This window comes from Hyposmocoma kahamanoa, unplaced genomic scaffold, assembly GCF_003589595.1.
Source record: "Hyposmocoma kahamanoa isolate Upper Pololo Valley unplaced genomic scaffold, ASM358959v1 79, whole genome shotgun sequence".
Lineage (NCBI taxonomy): Eukaryota > Metazoa > Arthropoda > Insecta > Lepidoptera > Cosmopterigidae > Hyposmocoma > Hyposmocoma kahamanoa.
In genome coordinates this window covers 9,728,917-9,740,024 of record NW_020653993.1, presented here as the reverse complement: position 1 = coordinate 9,740,024, position 11,108 = coordinate 9,728,917, and positions in this window count along the sequence as shown.

Here is an 11,108-nt window from a genome sequence, read left to right as displayed (position 1 = left end):
AGCACGAGTAAAGCTTTCGGTCTTCATATCCTTATCTAGTCATACCCTTGGTATAACAACGCCACATGTGATCACAAAATAGATAACGACAATACGAAGAATATGAAAGATACAATCGGCGGACAACGATCTCTTCCGTGCAATTTTTTTAAGCACGCTACTAATCATTGAGCAGTAGGCTTAACGTGACGGCAAATAGGTAACACTCGCGCGCGCCGAGGTTCCTTTATTATCTCTATGGACTATGGCGTTACTCAAAGCATGAGATGACAGAGAAATCGTCTATCGTAGGTTTCATTATGTAGTGATAGAGTTTCTTGTTTAGTAGCAGTAGTTCATTGTGAAAGAGTTCGCCCAGGGTAGCACTGTCACCTTACCAGTAGCGCTAGCACGATAAGACGCGACTTCCGCGAGAGCGCCATAAAGTGCGAGATCTCGCATGATAACAGCAGTATATCGCGCTTTATGTCGCTCTCGCGCAAGTCGCGCCCTTTCGTGCTGGCCCTACAGTGAGCGACATATTCTCGAATAGACATTTTTTTCAGTTCCAGTTATCTTTTCCATTCAATTCCTGTTTTTATTCTCACTTCTTTAATGCTCATGCGGTCAGACTTTAGAACGCACTTCCCATTACTGTTCATGATAATAAATCTTCAGCTATATTTCAGAGGGAGAGTCAAGGAGCGCTATTTATCCTCTGTTCTGATATTATAATATGAAATACATAGTTATCTAAGTATTTATAATTATCAACCCATTTATACGTCCCACTTATGGGCACGGGTTTCCTTTCAGGGTTTAGGCCATAGTCCGCCACGTTAGCCCAATGCAAGTTGGCGACTTCACACGTTTTTCGAGGGTTGTGAACCTCCTTCAACGTGCAGGTTTCATTACGATGTTTTCCTTCACCGAAAAGCTCGTGAGAAATTTCAAATTACATTTTAAGTATTTATAAAGTCTGTAGTAATTTAATATTTTGCTTTTTTTAAATATTTCATAACATAATTTAATTTTGTTTTGTTGTGCACGTAAATCCGTTGTTGTAATTATTGTGTTCTTTCTTTTAGAAATAAACAGTAGCATTTGTTTGTGTTTTCCGTTTTACTCAATGTGATTTGTGTTCTCCTGTGCAATAAATAATGAAATAGACATCTCGTGCTTTATGTCGCCCTCGCGCACGTCTGTCATGCTAATGCTCCCATTGGATGAGGTTGGCGTCGGGCCGTGTGAAGTGGCACTAAAACATGGACGCCTATACCCAGCAGTTGGTGAAGTCAGGCTGTACATGACGATGATGATAGTAATTGTATCTTTTTGGAATAAATTTAAAAAATCTTATATTTTTTGAAATAACGCACAAATTAGACGACAAACAAAAACAAAAAATTAAAGGCTACAGTCTTCTTGCTCAGTAACAATTTCTTCCTATAACGAGCTATAGTACCTAATACTACACTACTAGTTACTTAAATAGCAAGTACGAAAATACTAAACAAAAACCCATCTCTTTTCCTGTTTCCGCCAGTCTGGGGACACAATTTAAATTAATATACCTCGAAACAAAGAACAAAGGACTTTGTTCCTTTTAAATTACGAGATAATAATCCTATTATTACTTGCGCACAAGTGGAAGTTAGTTAGAATTTTGCAAGAAAATATTGGAAGGTTCGATACGAAATATAGCGACTGATATTTTGGTCGAGTAGTTTTTTTTAGTTTGTTCATAATATCAAATAACGGGACGAACAAGACGTGCGCCTGATGGTAAGCGATACGCCAGTTAACAGTTGCAGTGCCACTCGGAGCTTTAAACCGTAAAGATCCACTACGCCTGTCACCCTGAGACGTAAGTTGACATGTCCCATGTGCCTGTAATTTCACCAGCACCCGGTGGCAGTACTTCCAGGACGAACCCTTACACAAGGAGCTCTACTGCTACTAAATTTACTTGTAGGTTCAGTAGGTAGTTCAGTGCCTTAATCATTGGTTTACAAATCAAACATGTGTCAATTTTGTGTAGTAAATCGTACTAGGACTTTTAGTCTCGCTGCATTTTGGCGTTCCGGGAAAAAATTGAGACTCGGTGCGGTCTGGAAATTAAAATTTAATTTTAATAATTTTTATTAAAAATTTAATATTAAAAATTTTTTTTCTTTATTTTCCTCAGACTGTTGACTGGTTTGAACCACATTTACGGACCGAAATCAAGTAAATGCAGTATGGCATGTATCTATGAGGAGGGTGTGTAATAAAAGCCTACTTCGTCGTCTTCCATCTGCATGAACCTTTTATTTATAAAAAAAATCAGTTGATATTTTAAGGGTCGTATTCCTGAACTCTACTCAATGCTCAAGTCAGGATTTGAGCAGACTTGAGTATGATTTCAAGCACTGGAAATACGACCCTAATGGCAAGGACTTGAGTATAATTTCTAGTGCTTTGAATCATTCTCAAATTCTGACTTGAGCATTGAGTAGAGTTCTGGAATACGACCCTAAGTCTTCCGATGTCACTCGCCTATTTTAAGCATGTGTAAAACATACTATTAAAGAAATGTTAGCAGTCCTGATTTACATATATTTATTGGTAATATAGATTATTTCAAAAGAAAATTTTACTAAAAATTGAAATTTAAAAATAAGTAATTGTTCCTTTAGTATTTCTAGTGTATTCTCTTGCTATCTACGGGTAGTTTAAATTATTTAAGTATGTTAATGTGTTAAAAATTTTAATTTTGTTGTGATTGTTGTTTTGAAATTGACGTCAACACTTATAATTGTTGTGTTTACAATGTAGAACACCCAAGTCAAATATGATAAAAACGTGTTGTGAACATAATGTTAGTGTTGCTAATAAATAAATAAATGAAGCCTTCAGAGAGACGAAAGTGTAAAAACAAAAATAATAAAAATAAATAGTTTTCAACCTGTGTGTGATGGCACTAATATCGACTTTTAAAATAGAAAGATTCTTCTTTCTATCCACGTGCGGGTTCATCACACGAAGTAACATAGTATATAAATATTTTATGCACTCGTTAGTAACAACTATCATTGGAGACACTGTACTACTCCACCTAAAAAAAAATATTCGAGCAAAATATCGGTAACCATATTCCGTATTAATATTTTCTTGCAAAATTGTACCACCACTTGTCCTTAGATAACAATAGAGTGAATTATCTCTGGATTTGAAAAGAACAAAGTTCTTTGTTTCGTGATTTATTAATTTACTTATGGCAGAGGTACTGATGGTTTGGTGGTGAACGTTTTGTAAGTAACAAAGTTAATTTGAAAGTGGACTTTGTTTAGTTTCTTGTATTGAATTCTTTATGAGCTTTGACGCGTGGGTTCGCATGCTATTGTCATCGCCGCTGTTTAGTATGCAAAGATATTTCTATGTCTTGGAGAGAATGTGTCAAAAGATCGTTAGATACTGATTTATTCAGCTTTTTATAATTTAGTCGAGACAATTTATTTCGATTTTAATTTGATAACATCATAATAATATGGTAATTTTGATCTGTTGTTGTAAACAAGGCCCCAGATCTGCTAATTTTAAATCATCTCAGTTCTATGTTCGATAGAGTGTCAATGGCAATTTGTACATTTGATATTCTGCTAAAAGTTAGAGCCTTTGCACACGGCGTATTTTATACGCGTTGCAAACTCGCGTATATGCGTCACAACCCTGTATCGCGGGTGTCATGGACACACACATAGACAACCACAAAACACACACAAACTCACGAGATAAATAATGTAGACCATTCAAAAATTTCTCCCGTTCCCGGAATCGAACGTGGCAGTCCGTTCGGCTACAGAGGCAGTTAACATTACAAGAAGTTGCTTCATTTCAAAAATTAAGAAACAAAACTAAAATTAAAACTATCTAAATTAAATTAATTCAAAACTAAAATTAAATTAAATAATGGTAACAATTATCCGAAAAGGCAGAATATCAAAACCTGGGCTGTCTTTCGGACCTGGGGTCGATTCAAAACCTTACGATAACTTTTCCATTTCGATTTCTTTTCATTTTTATTCACAACACCCGAATGGAAACGTCAAGTTGTCGTATTCGAGACCGAAATGACGTCACACCCGTACGATTACTCGCACTTCTCGACCGGCAAAGGCTACAAACGTTATTTAGAACACAGTTATCGAATGAAAGTTACCGAACGTCCTATTGCTTAGAAAGCAAGAATGTAATATATAAATAAAGTCTGGAATTTGTTCAATTTTCCGAATCGAACGTTTAACTCGAATGAGAACATTCGAGTTCAGAATTCAGAAGAATAGCTCGGAAAGCGCCCTTCGATTCGAGAACGATAACCAATTGAACGAATCGGTTAAGATATCGAAGAGTTCTGAATCGGGGTCCAGGGAAATACTGCCACCTTGCCTTTCTGCCGCCAAGCAGTAATGTGAGCATTACTGCGGTCTGGTTTTGAAGGGTAAGGGGTGCTGGTGAAATTACAGGCACTTTGGACCATGGGAACCTCCATGGTCGCGTTAAGGTCCAAACACGCTCCTATGAAAAATCTACGAAATGTCGCTTACTTTCTATAAAACACTGACGATGTTGTCTGGAAGTTTGGAGGTTTGTTGTACCGTTGTTGTTTACGATTTACATAACACATTTTCATAACACAAGCGATTTAGCTACTTACTGTAACGACTTGAGACAGTCGAGACGTTTACCATTTTAAAATCCTAAGAGTGCCTGTAAACTCGTTCTCCGCCGGAAAAAATTCCTGTGAAATAAATTATACTCGATGAAATTAATTAAAAGACGCATAATGCGAATGAAGCTTCATACTTGACACTGTCTTTTAACGACACTTATTTAATAGTAATTCTTTCAGGCGTATGTTCGGACAGAAAACGAGAATACACCCCCTGTACGTGATCTTCGCACAAACGTGACGGAGTTCGACGTCTATATACATGGCCGGAAGTTCGTATGCACTTAAATAATAACACATGTTTGTTGTTACGCCACAATGCACTTGTACCAAATGAATCTATTAGTGTGGAGCGATTAGAGTTAAACATTTTTAGGGCAATTGGTCGACTCGGCGTGATCAGAGAGTGAAGCAATAAATACATGAAAGCGAGTTGTTTTATTGCGTAGTTAATGAAATACAAATTAAAGTTGGTATCTTTTTTTATCCATTTATAATCTTTCTTATCTAAGATTAATAGTAGGGTGTTGGCACCAATTACCGAAATTTTAAGGGAACCGTGTCTTTTAATAACTCATTGTTTTTAAATACATATCAATAGTGATTAGTTTACTTGAAAGATATAATCCCCAAGAAAGATTATGTTGTAATATGTTTCATAAAAAAAATCTAGACAACAACAACATCTTATACGTTGCTCTGATCCCACAGCAAGTAGCTAAAACACTTGTGTTATGGAAATCGGAAACAACGACGGTACCACAAACACACAGACCCGAGACAAAACAGAAAACTTAATTTTCTACACTGACCCGGCCGGGGATCGAGTCCGGGACTTTAGTGATGACGACACCATGAAAACCGGTGTGCAAGCTACTCGACCACGGAGGTCGTCAGTTTATTATAATGTTCGTCCCGTCATAAAAAAACCACACCGGGGCCACGACTATCACCAACAGATCGAGTCACCTTTATCACATATTTCATTTGTCTATTGTTGTTTAGTGGTCGTTGTTCTTTTTTTGAATAATATCAAGTAACGGAACTGATGATAAGCTACACGCCTGTCCATAACAGTTGCAGTGCCACACCACTGCGCCAGTCACCCTGGGACATAAGATAACAAGTCCCATGTGCCTGTAATTTCACCAGCACCCTCAAACTTTTTTTACCTTTCAAAACTGCTGACATTACTGCTTGGCGGCAGAAATAGGTAAGGTGGTACTTCAGTGGATAAACTCTTTCACAAGGAGCTCTACTGCTGCTAATGTCTTCTGTCTATTCATAAAAATCAACTTCAAGAGATCTTCTCAGGAGAATCTGCATTACGAGTGCGTAGTGTTTAACCAATCTAACCATTACAAGGTTAAAGTTATCCTATAAAAAATATCTTTATTTCATAGGTAAGATATTTTTATGTTAATTTAAATTTGTGTTAAGGTTGGATTCCACTTTTTTTGGACATGCATCAGCACCGCGTTGTGTACTTGATAGTCCATATAAATAGACGTTTAGTAGGACACAGTGTTAATGCGTGTTGATAAGTGAGGTCCAACCTTAATTGGTTTATTAAACTCTGTAAGTAGATTACGTGTGATTCTTGCACATTCGGGTATTAAAAATTCAATATGATACCAAATAACTTACCTATTTTTTTATTTAATTGGTATTGTACGGTCTGTCTGTAGAATTCACAGTCAAAGGAAGGAAGGTCGGTTGTCGTCTTTTGTCCAAAAGAAGTCAGTCTAGTAAGTCTGGTCATCCATGGAGGCTGGACCCTGGACATCCATTGAGGCTGGACGCGACAGATATTCAATTATTTTTTGTGATATTACTCCACTAGTATGTTATAATTATTAATACAAAGATCGGGAAAATTCTTCACTCAAATCGACTTCAGTGAGTTTTTTACTTAAGTGCGACTAGACTTTTTACTTAAGTATTTTGTTTAGTAGCCAAAAGTCCGGTAAGTAAACTACCGCCCTTCAACGCAAAACAAACAATAATAATGAATAAGTAACATGTACGTTACACAGATTCTTACCGAGCGTGTTTTCATGTAATAACAAAACAGAATTTAACATTGTATCTATTGTGAGTTCAGCTGGAAGCTGATGAAAGCAACCATAAGTTCAATTCGTGTTGGAATGCTATTTACACTGGTGAAAATGAAAATTTACAAAAACTTGCACCACTACCATGAGTGTTGGTAACAGCTAGCTTAGCAGACAACAATGGCCGTCTTCTACATATTTAAATTTTGATAACAAAATTATTTTTTTATTGAATTGATATTAAATTATCTTTTTGTAAAATTACTCCACTAGTTTATTATAATTATTAATGCAAAATATTCCTTCGATCCGGCCGGATTCGAACCGACGTCTCCTAGCAAACTGTAACAGACGCTATGCCACACGAATTTTTTATGTGCTTGCTGTAGGATCTTTGTATTTGGTTTACACTGCAGTGCGTATTAAGAATTAATAATATTAAGTGTAATGAAGTCTAAATTTTTGCATGCCCTCTTTCGGTAAGATAATGCTGTACTAATTAAGTAACGTGTCTATAAACTTTGTTTTAACAATAAGCAAACAAAAATAATTTCATTTGAGTAGGTAGTACTGTTTTTTAATAATACTGAAAGTATTCACTTGGATTCTTTACAATTTTGTGTAATTACTGGAGGAAAGATACTAGGATGTAACGAGCTCGTCGTGGTGAATGTTCACTGATCCCACGGCGCCGACTCAACCGGCGAGAGGGAAACCCGGGGGGGTTTTAGTGGGGTAGGCCTTCCAGTGTGGAGGGAGAGTCCCCACATAACCCCTGAGTCTCCCTGGGCTCAGGGGTATCCATAAAGATTTCCCCCCCCGTCAAAAAAAAAAAAAAAAAAAGGATGTAACGAGCCCGCTCAGAATCTGCCTTTACTGCCATTCCACCGACTCTCTAATAGTTAGTAGATAGTTTTTCTAATAGGATTAGCCACACAGTCTCTAGATATGTCTGTGATTAGCCAGTATTAACTGCAACTTGACACAGTCAACAGCGCTATTTAGGGAATTTAACCTCGGTCGCTAGGGGAGAGACGACATAAATTTTACACAAACTATTTTTACATTTAGTAGCAATACAACTTGTGAAAGAGTTCGTCTAGGTATGCCACCTTACCTATTTCTGCCGCCAAGCAGTAATGTGAGCATTACTGCGTTCCGGTTTAGAAGGGTAAGGGTGCTGGTGAAATTACTGGCATATAGGACTTGTCAACTTATGTCTCAGTATGTAGCACAGTCGCAGTGCCCCTAAGATCTTTGCAATTAGCTTTGAGTGGTACTGCAACTGTCATGGATAGGCGTAAAATTGGAATGAAAGAGTGAAGAAGAACATCGTGTTTTTTAGTAAACTTTATATTGTTAAAGCGACATCCCTAGTCAGCCGCTGGTAGCTGAAAGTACATGGCTGATTGAAGAAAAACAGATTCACAGATTTCTCACAGATGGCGCTACAGCAAAAATAGTCGTCAAAATCTAAATACAAAGACCTGCAACAAGTTAGAAAAAATCATAAAATCTGCTGGGTCGTCTCAGTTGGGAGAGCACCAGACACGGTATGCTAAAGCCACTAATTCGAATCCAGTCAGTCAAAAAAATAATTTAAATTTATGGAAACTTCCAAACGGGATATGGTTACATAATTGTTACATATTACCTAACCAGTTTCTTAGTAACAGTATGGTAAATACGTGATAGCTTAAGTTAAGATCAACAAGTTTACACAAGAATTATTTCGGTCACAAATTTTTCCGTTTGAACAGACCAAACTGTCACCTACTGTATTATTGATATTGATAAAGCATTTTGTTTAGTATTTTGTACTTGAAATGTCGACAATGTGTTCGATTCAGAAATAAGAAATATTCTAATATAAGAAAAGATTTTATTTTATTTATATTGTTAGCAAGCGACAGGATTAACAAATCGCGGCTACTGGTAAGCAACACGCTCGCTTTACGCTACAAAACCAGAACGCAGTAATGCTTACATTATTGTTTGCCGGTAGTTATTAGTGATGCAATAGACCTCTGCTTCTGCTTCCGCAACTTTTATAACGGAATTTTCATCAGAAGTTTATAACGATCAGGCGCGTGCGCTTATTGCTTCGTGGTGGGGCGCTTGGATCTTAGCAGTTTTGTGTTCTGTTAATTGCAATTATGAAACCAAACACAAGCCCCGTAAAGAGCTATTTAGTCGAGATCTTTATAGTATTTACACTTCCGCTTCCGCATCCACTTCCGTTAAGATTTGCTTTTAACATCTGTTTCCGTTATGACACCGTTGCATCACTAGTAGTAATAGGTGTAGTTGGATTACTGCCACTAAACTATTCTAAGTAACGTTAAAAGTGGGTAATTTTTCTTTTAACGCACACGCTCGCCAATTCCCCGCACTAGGGAAACCCTGTGTCGCGGGTGCCATAGACACACACATAGACAATCACAATTCTCAAAAAACTCACGAGAGAAATAAATGTAGACAATACAAACATATCTCCCGGCCCAGGAATCGAACGTTCGACAACGGAGGCAGTTAATGAAGAATTAATGAAGACGTAACAAAAAAACAGAACTTCTATTCATTCGTGTAGTGGTGTAGAGGCAAATTATTTGAAGTAGAAGTAGTCATCTTTACGTTAAAACCACCCCATTGTCAGGGTGCATAATAGCACGTCTACATTCTTAACTATGCACTGTTATATACCACATGTCTAGACGTCGCGTTTACAGTCTGCCTAACAAAGTAAATAACGCAGCCACCCTCGTGATTCGTGATTTGCATCTAGGAGAAGACTACGCCTGTATAATAACAACAAAAATGTAAGATACCCAGACAGATTAGTAAATCACAGTAGTAACAAATTAAGTTACTACCAGAGAGAATCTGGAGCCATGGGTGTGAAAATATATATAATACTCTAATATAAAAGATATAAATAGTAATCATTTATTTAAACGTAAGCTAATGTCATAGCTGAGAGATAAAAATGTCTACTCTATTACAGACTTATTTCCATATAAAGCTCTTCAAAATTGACCATAAGTATAATTGATTTGTCCTACAATGACATGAATTTATTATATTTTTACTTTTAATTCTGCATGACATGGCAACAGCTTACAACTACTTATAACATGTATAATTAATAACTCTAGTTACATTATTAGAATTCGCTTCAGATTTATAAAATTTGTAAAAAAGAAAGAGATTTGTAAGGTAATAAAATTTGCATGCCAATTTTGGTAAAATATGAAAACTGTTACAATATACCACCTCTTGTAAAACATACTTTATGTAAATATATATCCATCAATCTGCCTCCTCCTTTAACTGCCTCAGTGGGCGAACGGTTACAGAGGTCCCAGGTTCGATTCCCGGGCCGGGAGAAATGTTTGTATGGCCTACATTTATTTCTCTGGTGAGTTTGGGTGTAATTTGTGGTTGTCTAAGTGTGTGTCCATGGCACCCGCGACACAGGGTTTCCCTAGTGCGGGGCTATGTTGAGTGTGTGCGTTATTTATTTATTATTTATTTATCAATCAATCAATATGCCAGACAACAACGATTACCAGGTCTCAAACTAGGAAATTCCCAGTACTACACAGTCCACTCAGAGCAGAACCAATAAATTTCTCCCGGCCCGGGAATCATACTCGGGGCCTCCGTGTGGCAGACTAGCATTGTAACCGTTGCAGTTAATATATAACGAACATTTTTCTTTTTTTTAATTTTATATAGATAGCAAACAAGCATACGGCTCGCCTGATGGAAAGCGGTCACCGTCGCCTATGAACGCCTGCAACACCAGGTTGTTGTTGTTGTTGTATATGACTTCCTGTCATTCCACATTCATTCCACAACCCAATTGCAGGTGGGAGAAAGCTCCTCTACAGTACAGTACGAGAAGGACTCCCTGCCGGTGGCGAGCGGTGCGATGATAAAAAATGTTGCTGTTGGCATCATGTCAAATAGTTCTTCAGAACATTGGCCATTGTACAAGCGATAGAACAGGCATAGGGAAGCAAAGTCTCTGCTTCAAGACAGTGGTGCAATATCGTCTGCAAGCACAGCATCGTCAACAATTCTCATAGCACATCTTTGAACCGCGTCTAAGGGCCCAAGCGAGCATCCAGGAGTTACAGCAGGTCGATTCAGAACCTTACGATATATTACTCTGTTGTCAACCGCTTCGATTACATATCGTACGATTTTTTATTCGCAATAACGGAATCGAACGTCAAACTGTCGTATTCGAAACCAAACCGAAATGACGTCACACCCGATTACTCGAACTTCTCGACGGCAAAGGCTACAAACGTTATCCAGAACACAGTTATCGAATGAAAGTTACCGAACGTCCTATT